General features: G+C 43.9%; 1 protein-coding gene across 1 annotated transcript in view; it reads right to left on the bottom strand.

Annotated features, from left to right (window-relative positions):
* Positions 1–13,683, bottom strand: part of LOC126188520 (neuroendocrine convertase 2) — a 1,507,992-nt gene that overhangs the window by 221,194 nt on the left and 1,273,115 nt on the right. The gene's annotated exons all lie outside the window — the stretch shown is intronic.

The raw sequence follows: 13,683 nt of genomic DNA, 5'->3' as shown, positions 1-13,683 counted from the left end.
TATAACGGATGGCTGCATGATCACGCCGGCCGGGGTGGCCGAGCGGTTCTAGGCGCTACAGTCTGGAACCGCGCGACCGCTAGGGTAGCAGGTTCGAATCCTGCCTCGGGCATGGATGTGTGTGATGTCCTTAGGTTAGTTAGGTTTAAGTAGTTCTAAGTTCTAGGAGACTGATGACCTCAGAAGTTAAGTCCCATACTGCTCAGAGCCATTTGAACCATTGTGCATGATCACGCAGTGTTGAGGATCAACAACATCTTCTCGTATTTCAATATCAATTGTTTGAGTTAATTAGTTTCTCCGCTTTTTCAAAAAGGAAAATTTATATTTCAGTTTCCGTGAAGAAGTCGTCAGTAGGGAAAAACCACAGGCTCGGGTCGTGTAATGAGGAGAAATAAATCGACTGTGACTTTTTCAAAGTAACCATCCCAGAATTTGTCTTCGACTGTTTAGGGAATCTATGGCAACATAAATCTCCATAGTCAGACTAAGATTTCAATGGGCTTCCTTCCAAATGCGAGTCCAGTGTTTTACCACTGTATTACCTCTCACGTCTGTACTCTTGCTGCGCTAGAAAATGTTACGATGACAGCAAATAACTGGAATCTGTATAATCATTCTGGTACTGGCTGTCTCAACTGACGCCCATAATAATTCGTAATAAATTTAACAGTGTCTTGGAAAGATAAGGTGAGCATCAACAAATGATTCAAATGGCACTAAGCACTACGGGACTTAACATCTGAGGTCATCAGTCCCCTAAACTTATAACTACTTAAAGCTAACTAACCTAAGGACATCACACACATCCATGCCCAAGGCAGGATTCGAACCTGTGACCGTAGCAGCAGCGCGGATCCGGACTGAAGCGCCTATAACCGCTAGGCCACAGTGGCAGGTGAGCATCAACAAATACAAAACTGGGATAGCAGAGTGTTGTTCATTTCAGTCACAGAAAATGTTGAGGGAATTAGATTAGGTAAGGAGGGATTATAAATATTAGCTAGGTTATGCCATCTGAGATGCCCAATAAATGTTGATGACCGAAGTAAAGAGGACTTAAGGCAGAGACTACCAGGATCAAAAGAAACGTTCTGAAGCAACGAAATTTATTAACATTGAATATCACTTTAAGTGTTAGAGAGTATTTCCTGAAATTATTTGTCTTTAAGTATAGCCTTATATGGAGATGAAATGTGGCCAAAAACTAGACAAAAGAAGAGGAAATTAGAATTTATAAAAATGAGGTATTACAGAAGTATGTAGAAGATTAGGTGGGTAAACCGCATTGCTACAAAAGAGGTTGAAGAGAAAAGAGATTTTGTGCCATAAATTGACGAAAAAGCGACAAGTCGATAGGGCCGACAGGGCAGAAGTCAATAATCAATAATTAGTTAGATTGGTAATTGAGGGAAGTGTGTACGAAAAGAGGAAGGGGGAGACCAAGCCTCTAAGGCTAAAGTACAATAAGCAGGTCCAACTGGATATAGGTTGAAGTAACTTGCACAGAACAGACTACTGAGGGAACAACACCAAACCAGTTTTCGGACCGGGTTTCAGAGCTCAAAACAACAATTACAAAGGGGCGAGTACAATACTGTGTAGGGAAAACTCAGATTTTGTTTTTACTGTTCTGTCAAAGCACCATTAAATAATGTAGTTCTTCTTGATACGATTCGAAAGCTATTTATACAGTTAGTTCTATTATACGTAAATTAAAGGTAGAGGCTGGGTGGGGGGGGGGGGGGGGAGGGGGAGAAAGGAAAGGAAGCACTGATCCTGTCATTTGGAACACAGACTCACCATTGGAGAACAAACACTGTGCCGTGGGATGGGCCTGATCAGCCAAAGTAGTCACTTAATCCTGGGCTGTAATGAGAGCTTGTAGATAGTAATGGGACTCATAAATACCACCGATGTGGTTCCCCAAATTATCATCGAAACCCCGCCAAGCTTCACTTTTGGGACTTAAAATCGACCAGAAATTGGAAACCGAGTGAAACAGACACATCTGACCAAATGACATTTTTCTACTGCTCCACAGTTCAAGACAGCTTCGGTAGAACGATTTCCCCATGTGGGCATTTGACTCACTGAATAGTGCTTTTGGGATTCCAGCTCGCCCTGCAGTTCCCTGTTAATGGAACTTCCTTAGTGTTGTTTTTTTGCTGATAGGGCTTCGCACGTGGAACAATCAGTTCACGTTCAATGACTGCCCGTGACGATTACTCAACACATTATTTCGTCGGCGTTGTGACGTAGTCGATGATTTTATCCGCTTTTCCTTTACGCGCTATAAATCTCCGATGTGGTGCTTCTAGAAACACCAAACACTTTGGCTATCTTGATTACTGAAGCGCCCATCATACGAGCACCAATAATTTGCCCACGTCGGTATTCACTTCATTTAGCTCAGACATAATGCCATCACCCCTACCCAGGTAGATGCCATTTTCCTTGACTTCCGGAAGGCGTTCGATACAGTTCCGCACTGTCGCCTGATAAACAAATTAAGAGCCTACGGAATATCAGACCAGCTGTGTGGCTGGATTGAAGAGTTTTTACCAAACAGAACACAGCATGTTGTTATCAATGGAGAGACGTCTATAGACGTTAAAGTAACCTGTCGCGTGCTACAGGGGAGTGTTATGGGACCATTGATTTTCACAATATATATATAAATGACCTAGTAGATAGTGTCGGAAGTTCCATGCGGCTTTTCGCGGATGATACTGTAGTATACAGAGAAGTTGCAGCATTAGAACATTGCAGCGAAATGCAGAAAGATCTGCAGCGGATAGGCACTTGGTGCAGGGAGTGGCAACTGACCCTTAACATCGACAAATGTAATGTATTGCGAATACATAGAAAGAAGGATCCTTTATTGTATGATTATATGATAGCGGAACAAACACTGGTAGCAGTTACAATAGCGGAACAAACACTGGTAGCAGTTACTTCTGTAAAACATCTGGCAGTATGCGAGCGGAACGATTTGAAGTGGAATGAGCATATAAAATTAATTGCTGGTAAGGCGGGTGCCAGGTTGAGATTCATTGGGAGAGTCCTTAAAAAATGTAGTCCATCAACAAAGGAGGTGGCTTACAAAACACTCGTTCGACCTATACTTGAGTGTTGCTCATCAGTGTGCGATCCGTACCAGATCGGGTTGACAGAGGAGATAGAGAAGATCCAAAGAAGAGCGGCTCGTTTCGTCAGAGGATTATTTGGTAAGCGCGGTAGCGTTACGGAGATGTTTGGCAAACTCAAGTGGCAGACTCTGTAAGAGAGGCGTTCTGCATCGCGGCGTAGCTTGCTGTCCAGGTTTCGAGAGGGTGCGTTTCTGGATGAAGAATCGAATATATTGCTTCCCCCTACTTATACCTCCCGAGGAGATCACGAATGTAAAATTAGAGAGATTCAAGCGCGCACGGAGGCTTTCCGGCAGTCGTTCTTCCCGCGAACCATACGAGACTGGAACAGGAAAGGGAGGTAATGACAGTGGCACGTAAAATGCCCTCCGCCACACACCGTTGAGTGGCTTGCGGAGTATAAATGAAAATGTAGATGTAGACACTATTCTGACAACGGCTGACACTTGCAACATAATGAGGACATCGTTCATGTGGCCGTTCCTCATGAAATACAAGAGTGCGACCTGCAGTCTTGGCTGGCAACTGCATTTATGTTCGAGTCTACATTTTCCCGAGGCATTTCAATACTTTTGTGCAATCCTTATGTAGGACCACACCGTACTGAGGTTCCTTCTGAATGAAATCGCGGGCAAAACAGCTACCACTTTTGATATTCCGACATTACACAGGGACGTAAGATAGTTAAAATAATCCGCCGTACGGTAGTCAAATGTGGACTAGTTATTTGCATAAAACGATCAGTTTAATCGCTGGATTTGAAGCATACACTCTCAACCCACAGATGTGAAAATTAATTTCGCCGAGCATTTGTTTAATAGAACAAACGAGAACACTTCCATCGTCGGAGAGACGCAAACGCAGTAATGAATCCCACTCCATGTTGAATTGTATGGTTTACAGACTGTAATTAGAATGAGCAATTATGCATTAAAGATGGAATTAACAAAACTGGTGTGTTTCACACTCTAAATAAACTTTTTATTTATTGAAACATATCTTCAATAATACACATATAATGAGAACGTGCAAACATGTTCGTACGGTGTTACGCGCAATGTCTGAGAGGAGGGAGGCGTGCCAGAGATGGAAGTAATCCGCGCAGAGAATTAACCATCGTGGCTGGTCCACAAGTCACGCTGAGTGCGGTTTTTAGCCGGTTTTCCACGCTCGTCTAGGCAAATGCTGCGCTAGTTCTCATTTTCCGTCTCAGAAAATATGTACGAAAATACTTAAAATACGGTCTCACACATACACAAAAAGATGGTACAAGGGACTTCACTCCCTTAGGTACCTAAAGAATGCTACCATGGAAGGCCGTAAAGTTACATAAAATAAAAAAAATACCTAGGTACAATGGAACCCGTAACTAAACAGGGTAGACACTAATGAAAAGAAGAACAGAGTCACTATGTCCAAATTCAGAAAAGCCATCACTGCAACGGAAGTGTTATGTTCCCTTTAAAAGCAGTGTAAGGGAATGTAACATAAGGATAACCGTGAGAGTATAAGATTTTTACCACCAGGTCTTAACTAAAGAAAAATTTCAACCAACAGATTTTAAAAAATGAACTGTGTAATAAGATTTTTCATTTGAGTACCACAGACTGCAAAATTCTGTGTAGTATGAATTTCTACACTGTATATTAGCCAAATATTTCTGTTGCAATTTGGTTTGCCGCACTTTTCAACGTATCTGTAAGGTCAACATAATGATTTCAATACAAAAAATAAATATGAAATATCAAATGGATTTCCTTTATATATGATGACGAACACTACTATTTTACGGTATAAGCTGTGTCGTAAAAACAACGGGATTTGATACGTCTTTTGTGGGCGACCATTTTTGTTTCAGAAATGGCTTTACTGAAGTTAAAGCCTAAGTTTGCAAGAGTATTTTTTACTTACAAGCAGCCGGCTGGAGTGGCCGAGCAGTTCTAGGCGCTACAGTCTGGAACCATGTGACCGCTACGGTCGCAAGTTCGAATCCTGCCTCGGGCATGGATGTGCGTGATGTCCTTAGGTTAGTTAGGTTTACGTAGTTCTAAGTTCTAGGGGAGTGATGACCTCTGATGTTAAGTCCCATAGTACTCAGAGCCATTTGAACCATTTTTTTTTTACTTACAAGCAAATAAAAATCTTGTACAGTGAAGAGATTATACAACAAATGCCATTATGCAGCACCTTTCCGATTCTACTTTTCCTGTAGGTACGTGTTTTTCTTCCAAATTTATGTTTTCAACTTTAGCAGTGCCGTTTAAAAAAAATTGAACACCAACAGAAAAGGAAACGTTTCGTGTTTGGTATTTGGCCAATCACTGAGCAAGGCGTGTGTCCGAAGGTGTCTGTACTCTGCTGTAACACCAAATGTGCGACCACGCAATCATACATCTGAAGCAGAGGGTGTGAACCATTGAACCTCGTAATGGTACATTAAACGATTGACTCAGGTAAATCTGAGCCGAATCGGTTGGCCGTGTCTGTAAGACGAATTATTGCTGGTCTGCGTTCAGTCCACGGCGTAACATAACAATGTATGGCCTGTAGCAGCTTTTGCTTGAGAACGGCAGCGGACCCAGCAGACGTCCGACAGAATTCGCCGAAGACACTCGGGATACGGGACGCGGCCGGATGTAACTGTGGCGCGGTACCCTGCTCGCTCAGGCGATGCCGCTCCCGCTAAAGACAGTGCTAACGGCGACCGAGGAGTCTGTTCACTGTGACTGCATTTTCGCAGGAGCCAACGGCGCGTACAGCTGGAGCTAATTGCGAGCAGATTTCCACCGCAGTGCGCCAGACGCCACACCGCGGCACCCAGAGCTACCCACCACCTACCTGCAGGGGACTCACAAAGGAGCGCCCCAAAGCTGACGGCTGACACCTGTCGCCGCCGCCGCCCCCACTCTTTCCGCGAAATGCAAAGTGGAGAATTCACGGGAGGACGTGCAGGGGCTTTGAAATGTCGCTTGTAGTGGTTTTCATGTGTGTTTGTTGTTTCTTCTACAAAATCACACACGGCCAGGAACGTTTTGTCAACTAGAGAGCGATTATAATGGAAATTTATCGAAAAGATTTTTTTTGTTAGCGCAAGCGGTTGCCGAAATTTATTTGCTTACCTCTTTCGGAATACTACAATTCCTTTTTCAGAATAGCACTTCACTAGAAATGGAGTTCCAACATTCGGAAACTGCTGTGGAAATTAAAAATAGAATGAAAAATGCTTGACGAACAGAAAATTCTTTATATAATGAAGTCCGCGGTATTTACGAACACTGCAGCCAGAGGTTCTATGCCAGGTGTTGAGCAAACAGATTTGGTGGACGGCTGTATAAAAACAAAATATACAGCCTGTCTCTCCTAAGAGTCGTCAGAATGTTTTTCCTCTGGTGTTTACGCAGATATTTGAAATTTCGTTTCTGCAATGTGTAGCTGGCGCTAGCCCGGACGAACACTGTCCATCACATCTTATGCGCCGAGTGTCAACAGAGAGCATCGGTTGGTTTCCCGTAATAAATGAAATGATTTTTAAAGCGGAATTTTACGTGCCCACTCGATAGGGCGATGCCGAGTTAATCTATGTCGATACTTGTTTTCTCGATATGTATTAACAGGGACACTAGAATACGGAGAATAACCAGTACTCCACCAGAGACTGAGTAACACTGCTGCGTGGCAGTAGCTGAAAGCACGGGCCAGGGCGGTGCTGTCGCTGCTGGAATTCTCGTTGTTCCTGGGGTTTTACTATCCTTGTTAATACAAAGGAGAAAACGAATATCGCACTAGACTAATTTCGAACCGCCTTATCGAATGGGCACATAAAATTCTGCTTTAAAAATAATTTTGTTCCTAACGGACAACCGACGTTCTCCGTCGACACTGGGTGTCGCATTAGAGACGCCTCGCACATCGTTTTTGTGGGCTGACTGCAGCTACACATGGCAAAAATGAAATTTCAAATATCTGCCGAAACCACAGAGAAGAATGAAGTGCTCAGATTACACTCTTTTTAATCTGAGCACGTAGACTGCGGAAAAACAGAAAATTGAGTGGATCGAAGGTTTTGAGGTGTGATCTTAGAGAAGGAGACTGATAACTGAGTACACTGATGGGAAGTAAGAAGGTTGTCTGAGAATCTATGAGGAAAGGACTTTCTAGAAAACAGCAGCTAGAAGAAGGGATAGCACGTCAGGGCGTGGTTTTAAGACGTCATGGAATAACTTCCGCTGGACTAAGAGAGTGCTGCTGTGGCCAAAACGTGTACGGTAAGATATAGACTGCATAATTCCAGCAAATAATTGAAGACGTTGGGTGTTAAGTATACAGGAGGGAAAATGAAGAAGCGAAGGGCTTACGATGAAAATATGTGATTTGTAGCGTATATCCCGTAGCTCAATCAAAGCGCTTTGCGGGTTTGACGCATTTTTCTTCCGCAGTTCCGTACCGCGCTCAGAGGCTTGCATGTCACCGAACAGTTTAACAGTCATAATAATGGCTTTCACGGGACTGCAGCAGCCTTATCAATTGCAAGCGTTGCTCATAACCTGTGTTCCTATGGTAACAATCATAGCGACACTACTTTTTCTGGGTACTTTTTTCTTCGCGTGCTATTCTCAGTTAGCTACAGTGTCTCGAATATGCGACAGAACAGGCAAGTAAAGCAACTAGAAGCTACTGCGACGTGTCTACTGATTTAAATACGTTAACCATAAGGAGATGGTTTGCAGCGTTGGAGCAAACTGTCCAAACTGCCAATGATTTTTCAGGATATTTTTATACATTCACCATATTTGGTGGCCTGCTTGAATTTTTCGCGATTTACGGAGAATTGAAAGTCAATGTAGCGTTCAGAATCAAAGTGACAAGCTGACACCTTTAGAAGAAGAGCATTACGTGTACATAAATATTGAAACGCACATTTGGACGGCTTTACTGCAGGACTGGAGCTAGCTTCGATGTAATAAGTCGTGTCCCTATGAACTATCAACTGTAAATTTGCAGTGTCGTTCTGTTTACTGTAAATGCTTTAGGGGCATAATTCGAATTTAAAAACTTTCTCCCTCTCGTGGTTGCCTTCAGGAAGTGATTATTTACTTCAAAGTCATGAAATGAAATGAAAAAAGCCAAAAATAATAATATGATTTCAGTACTTCGTTCTACACTAATGTTGTGCTCTATAAATGCGCATAATAAAAATGAAGTCAATTTCTGTATAATAAAGAAGTCAACTTACACTCATAACAGTATTCAGGCTGATAGACATAAAACGTACATTTGTGTCACTGGTATCATAACTGTACTTCGAATTCAACGTTCACCTTCGTCGCATGAGAAATTATATGCAAAAAGAAGAAAAAGCTACAAAAGGCCAGTATCGTATTTCTATCAGGTCTAGACTGATCAAACGTAATAGGGAAAACGAATCAAATAGCAATACAAATCGACAGAAACATTGGTCCCGCCGAACTACGGCGTTAATACGCAGCGGTGTACCACGCATTTGAATAATAAGAGACCCAGAGTGCAGTAAAACCGCGATCAGAGGATGTTAGTTGACTTCCAGATGGCGTTAGATTACAGTTCCACATTGCTGACTAATGAACAAATTATGAGCGTACGGAACGTCAAGCCAGCTGTGAGAATGGACTAAAGAGTTCTAGCAAACAGGACACAGCATGACTTGTTATCCGAGAGAAATATTAAGCGTAAAAGTAACTTCAGGCGCATCCAATGGGAGTAATATAGAACCATTGCTTTTCATCGTGTAACTATATTGCCACGTGGGAAGCTTGGTGCTGCTTTCCGCGAATGACGCTGTTGTATATAGAGAAGTCGCAACGTTAGAAAATTACAGCGAAATGCAGGAAGACTTGCAGAGGATCGACGCCTGGTGTAGGGACTGGCTGTTGACTCACGACATGAACAAATGTAACCTATTACGCGTAAATAGGTAGAGAGGCCAGTTATTGTAGGATTACACGTTTGCAGAACAGTCATTGGAAGCAGTCACAGCAAAAAATGATCTAGGAGTATGCTCACGGAGTAAGTGAAACTGGAACTTCCAAATAAAACTAATCCCATACAACGCAGATGACAGACTGAGATTCTTTGGAAGGATCTTCGGGACATATTGTATTGTATGTTAACCTGGGACCTAGAAACGACGGAGAGGCTGCGTCCCCGCCGCAGCCGCAGTGGTCCACAACCCCACGACGGCTACCGCAGTGCACTTCACGCCTCCGCCGCCCCACACCGAACCCAGGGTTATTGTGCTGTTCGGGCCCCGGTGGACCCCCCCAGGGAACGTCTCACACCAGACGAGTGTAACTCCTATGTTTGCGTCGTAGAGTAATAGTTGTGTACGCGTACGTGGAGAACTTGCTTGCGCAGCAATCGCCGACATAGTGTAACTGAGGCGGAATAAGGTTCAAATGGCTCTGAGCACTATGGGACTTAACTGCTGCGGTCATCAGTCCCCTAGAACTTAGAACAACTTAAACCTAACTAACCTAAGGACATCACACACATCCATGCCCGAGGCAGGATTCGAACCTGCGGCCGTAGCGGTCACGCGGTTCCAGACTGTAGCGCCTAGAACCGCACGGCCACTCGGGCCGGCGCGGAAGAAGGTGAACCAGCCCGCAGTCGCCGAGGCAGATGGAAAACCGCTTAAAAACCATCCACAGACTGGCCGGCTCACCAGACCTCAACACAAGTCCGCCGGGGACAAGGCGCTCCTTCCCACTCCGGAAAGCCGTGCGTTAGAGCGCTCGGCTAACCGGGCGGGTGTCGGGAAATACACTCCACGCACAAAGGAGACAGCTTACAAAACCCTTGTTCTACTTATTCCCTAAATTTGCTCGTCAGTCCGGGGTCCGTATCAGTTAGATTTGATAGAAGAAACAGAGAAGACTCAAAGAAGAGAAGCTCGACTCGTGGCGGGGTCATTTAGTAAACGCGAAAGCGCCATGGACGTTCTCAGTCAACTCCGGTGGCAGACGCTGCAAGAGAGGCGTTCTGCGTCACGGCATAGTTCACTGTTTATGTTTCAAGAGTGTACTTGCATAGAAGATTCAGCCATCGTATTGCTCTTTGCTACCGATATCTTTCGGAGTGACCATGAAGGTAAAATTAGAGAGATTTGAGCTCAGCCGCGCGGGATTAGCCGAGCGGTCTAGGGCGCTGAGTCATGGACTGTGCGGCTGGTCCCGGCGGAAGTTCGAGTCCTCCCTCGGGCGTATGTGTGTGTGTGTGTGTCTGTGTGTGTTTGTGTGTGTGTGTGTGTGTGTGTGTGTGTCCTTAGGATAATTTAGGTTAAGTAGTGTGTAAGCTTAGGGACTGATGACCTTAGCAGTTAAGTCCCATAAGATTTCACACACATTTGAACATTTTTTTGAACATTTGAGCTCACACGGAGGCTTACCGCCATCAGTCGTTCTTCCAGTGGATCACTCACGACTGGAACAGGAAATACATAAAATGTACTCGCATTTGTGAATACGAACAACCATCAGTTGTATAAGAGAATGGCGACATGACAATTTGTGCTGGATAGGGACTCGAACCCGGATTTCCCGCATTATGTGGGCGGTCGCCTTAACCGCCTAGGCTCTCCATGTGCACCTCACGGCCATGCGCAGACTTCCATATGTCGTCGTTACTGTGCTTGTTCATACATTAAGTAATTTCTGTACAGGGAAGGACATTTTAATTTAAAAAAAAAAATGCTTCAAATGACTCTGAGCACTATGGGACTTAACATCTGAGGTCATCAGTCCCCTAGAACTTAGAACTACTTAAACCTAACTAACCTAAGGACATCACACACATCCATGTTCGAGGCATGCGGTTCCAGACTGAAGCGCGGTTCCAGACTGAAGCGCCTAGAACCGCTCGGCCATCCCGGGCCGGCGACATTTCAATTGAAAACCTCTGCCCAGTGTCAGCGTATAAATCCGACATTGCAGTGGCTGTGTCGTTAAGAAGAATGTTACAATTTTCCTTCGGACATGGAACTGGAAAGGTGGGATGTGACAGTGATACACGAAGTACCCTCTGTCACACATCATTATGTGACCTGCTGAATATAGATGTAGCAGCAGCTGTAGGTACGGTTCTTCGTTTAACGATTGTGAGATTCCATCACATGCATTACGTGTTGCTTTATGCCGATGACCGAGAATTTTCAGCTTTTTCTGAGTAAACTGAAATAGTACCTCTTGTGCTTTGGATGCACAATCGACTGATGAAAGGATAAACACATTGAATCAGACCCATTGATAACCCAGATATACGCTTTCCATTTGAAAAAGATGGAAATAAAGTACGTGGAGCAAGAACTCAGGCGCAGTGACCTACCTGATTATTTTGTCATAACCATGGACTCTTCATTAAAATATCAAAATAAATGCACTTACATCGAGAAAAGGTCATATTTCAGGAACTGACAGGATCGATTCGGCAAGGATAGGGGAAACATGCCAAAGAGTGCGCAGTTGACGAATAACCGTAAATATCTGGGTTATTATCAATATGAAAGGAAAATCATTTTAGGTTCATGTTTATTAACGTAAAATCTACATGTTCAGACAACTAAAGCACCAGAGAGGGAACATTTTTATTGAACTTCTGAAAAATACAAAAAACGGGGATTACGCACTCTTTCGTTCACCTGCGCTTAAGAGTGCACAAAATATGCCCAAAGAGTACGCATTCAGGGAATGTCACAAATAAACGCAATATCACCCTCAAAAGAAGAGCACTGTTCATGCCACCATTCTCAACGCTCAGGGGGAACTATCTTTTGATTAAAAAAATCGATTTTCTTAAATTACATTTTTGGATCCATAGAAGTGTTTAGAATCCACCCCTGAAACGGTTTTTCAGAATACGGAACGGAAATGTTTGTTCTGGACATCTGGACGAATATCAACACGACCAGCCGCTCTCCAAAGAAGTTCAAAAAGTGATTCATCAGATCTACGAGGCCCTTGCCGAGGACGAGTTATTGTACTGGTACTTGGGAGGAAACACACAAAATTCAAATGAAAGTTTGAACGCTTGTATTTGAAAGTTAGCCCCCAAGCACTTGCATTCTGATGCGAAGACTGTGGATACTGCGACTTTCCTGGCAGTGAGCAGCTTCTAAGAAGAGTATTCAGCAATTCTGAAGACCGTGACAACGATAGACGTCACCCTGGGACTCTATTCGACACAGTTCGCCATGCATTCGGACGACCATCGGATTCAAGCGGCTGAAAGCCGCTTGTCACCGGCCTTAGGAGCGGCTCTGGAGCAGCGCAGGATGGCCCATATCAAGTAGAACGCCCTCTATGATGAATAGGAAGGACTAGTTTATGAACCTGGAATAGCTGATTGAACGAAAAAAAAAAATGGCTCTGAGCACTATGGGACTTAAATTCTGAGGTCATCAGTCCCCTAGAACTTAGAACTACTTAAATCTAACTAACCTGAGGACATCACACACATCCATGCCCGAGGCAGGATTCGAACCTGCGACTGTAGCGGTCGCTCGGTTCCAGACTGTAGCGCCTAGAACCGCTCGGCCACCCCGGCCGGCAGCTGACTGAACGTAAGTTGCGTAATATTGCATTTATATATAGTCAAAACTTCAAACGCGTTTTTCTGGAAATTACTTTTTTTTTATCGCGCGGTATGGTAACTTCAAATCTACTGAACCGATTGGCATGATTCTTTGTTTCCGACGAAGCTAACTAAATTGTCTAGGAGTTGTACCACTTTTGTTCCGATCAATCAGCTATATATATTTTTACTTGGCCGACGAAGTCGAAAAATCGATGAAAAAAACCCTATTTTTTCAAATGGACGCCATTTTGTTTCCTATGGTCCAAATAACTTAAGCGAGGTACCATTCCTAATGAATCTTATATACTTCGCTAACGTTAGCTCAATTTTGATTTCAGATGAGCCGGCTGACCTGTGACATACCGCGCGTGGTCTACATCGAAATTTTGTTTCGTTCCGACAGCGTTTCCGCCTTTGCTCTTCGACATTTCCACCCGAAAAAATTCCAGTTTGTAGAGGAAATATCAATAAACATTTTGACCAAATTTGACATTGATATCTGTAACAAATCCCAAGAAAAAATTCTCAAAGAACATGCTTTTTCGGGCCAAAGATAGTAAACATCCCCTTAATTGACTGGATCCAGTCCTCTGGATCCAGTTCTCTACGCCAGCTTTCGGTCTTTTCCTTAAAGCAGACTCCTGCCTTCAGAGAGCAGCGGCAAACTTTGTTTGCTTTCTCCATTTTCAATTCGTTGTCTTGCTTCATTGAGCAACTCTTCAGTTCAGAGGAGCTTCCTTGTCGGATTTTCGTACTTAATTTGAAGTCATTCAGGAACGAAACCTATTCTTCGGACTCCACGGCGCACTCAAGAGGTAAAAATCTGCAGCTGTGCCCTAAAGAGAGACCGAGCGAGGTGGCGCAGTGGTTAGAACACTGCACTGGAATTCGGCAGGGCGACGGTTCAAACACGCGTCAGGCCATC

Source organism: Schistocerca cancellata, chromosome 5, assembly GCF_023864275.1.
Source record: "Schistocerca cancellata isolate TAMUIC-IGC-003103 chromosome 5, iqSchCanc2.1, whole genome shotgun sequence".
Classification (NCBI taxonomy): Eukaryota; Metazoa; Arthropoda; class Insecta; order Orthoptera; family Acrididae; genus Schistocerca; species Schistocerca cancellata.
This window is presented reverse-complemented; position numbering and strand designations above follow the sequence as displayed.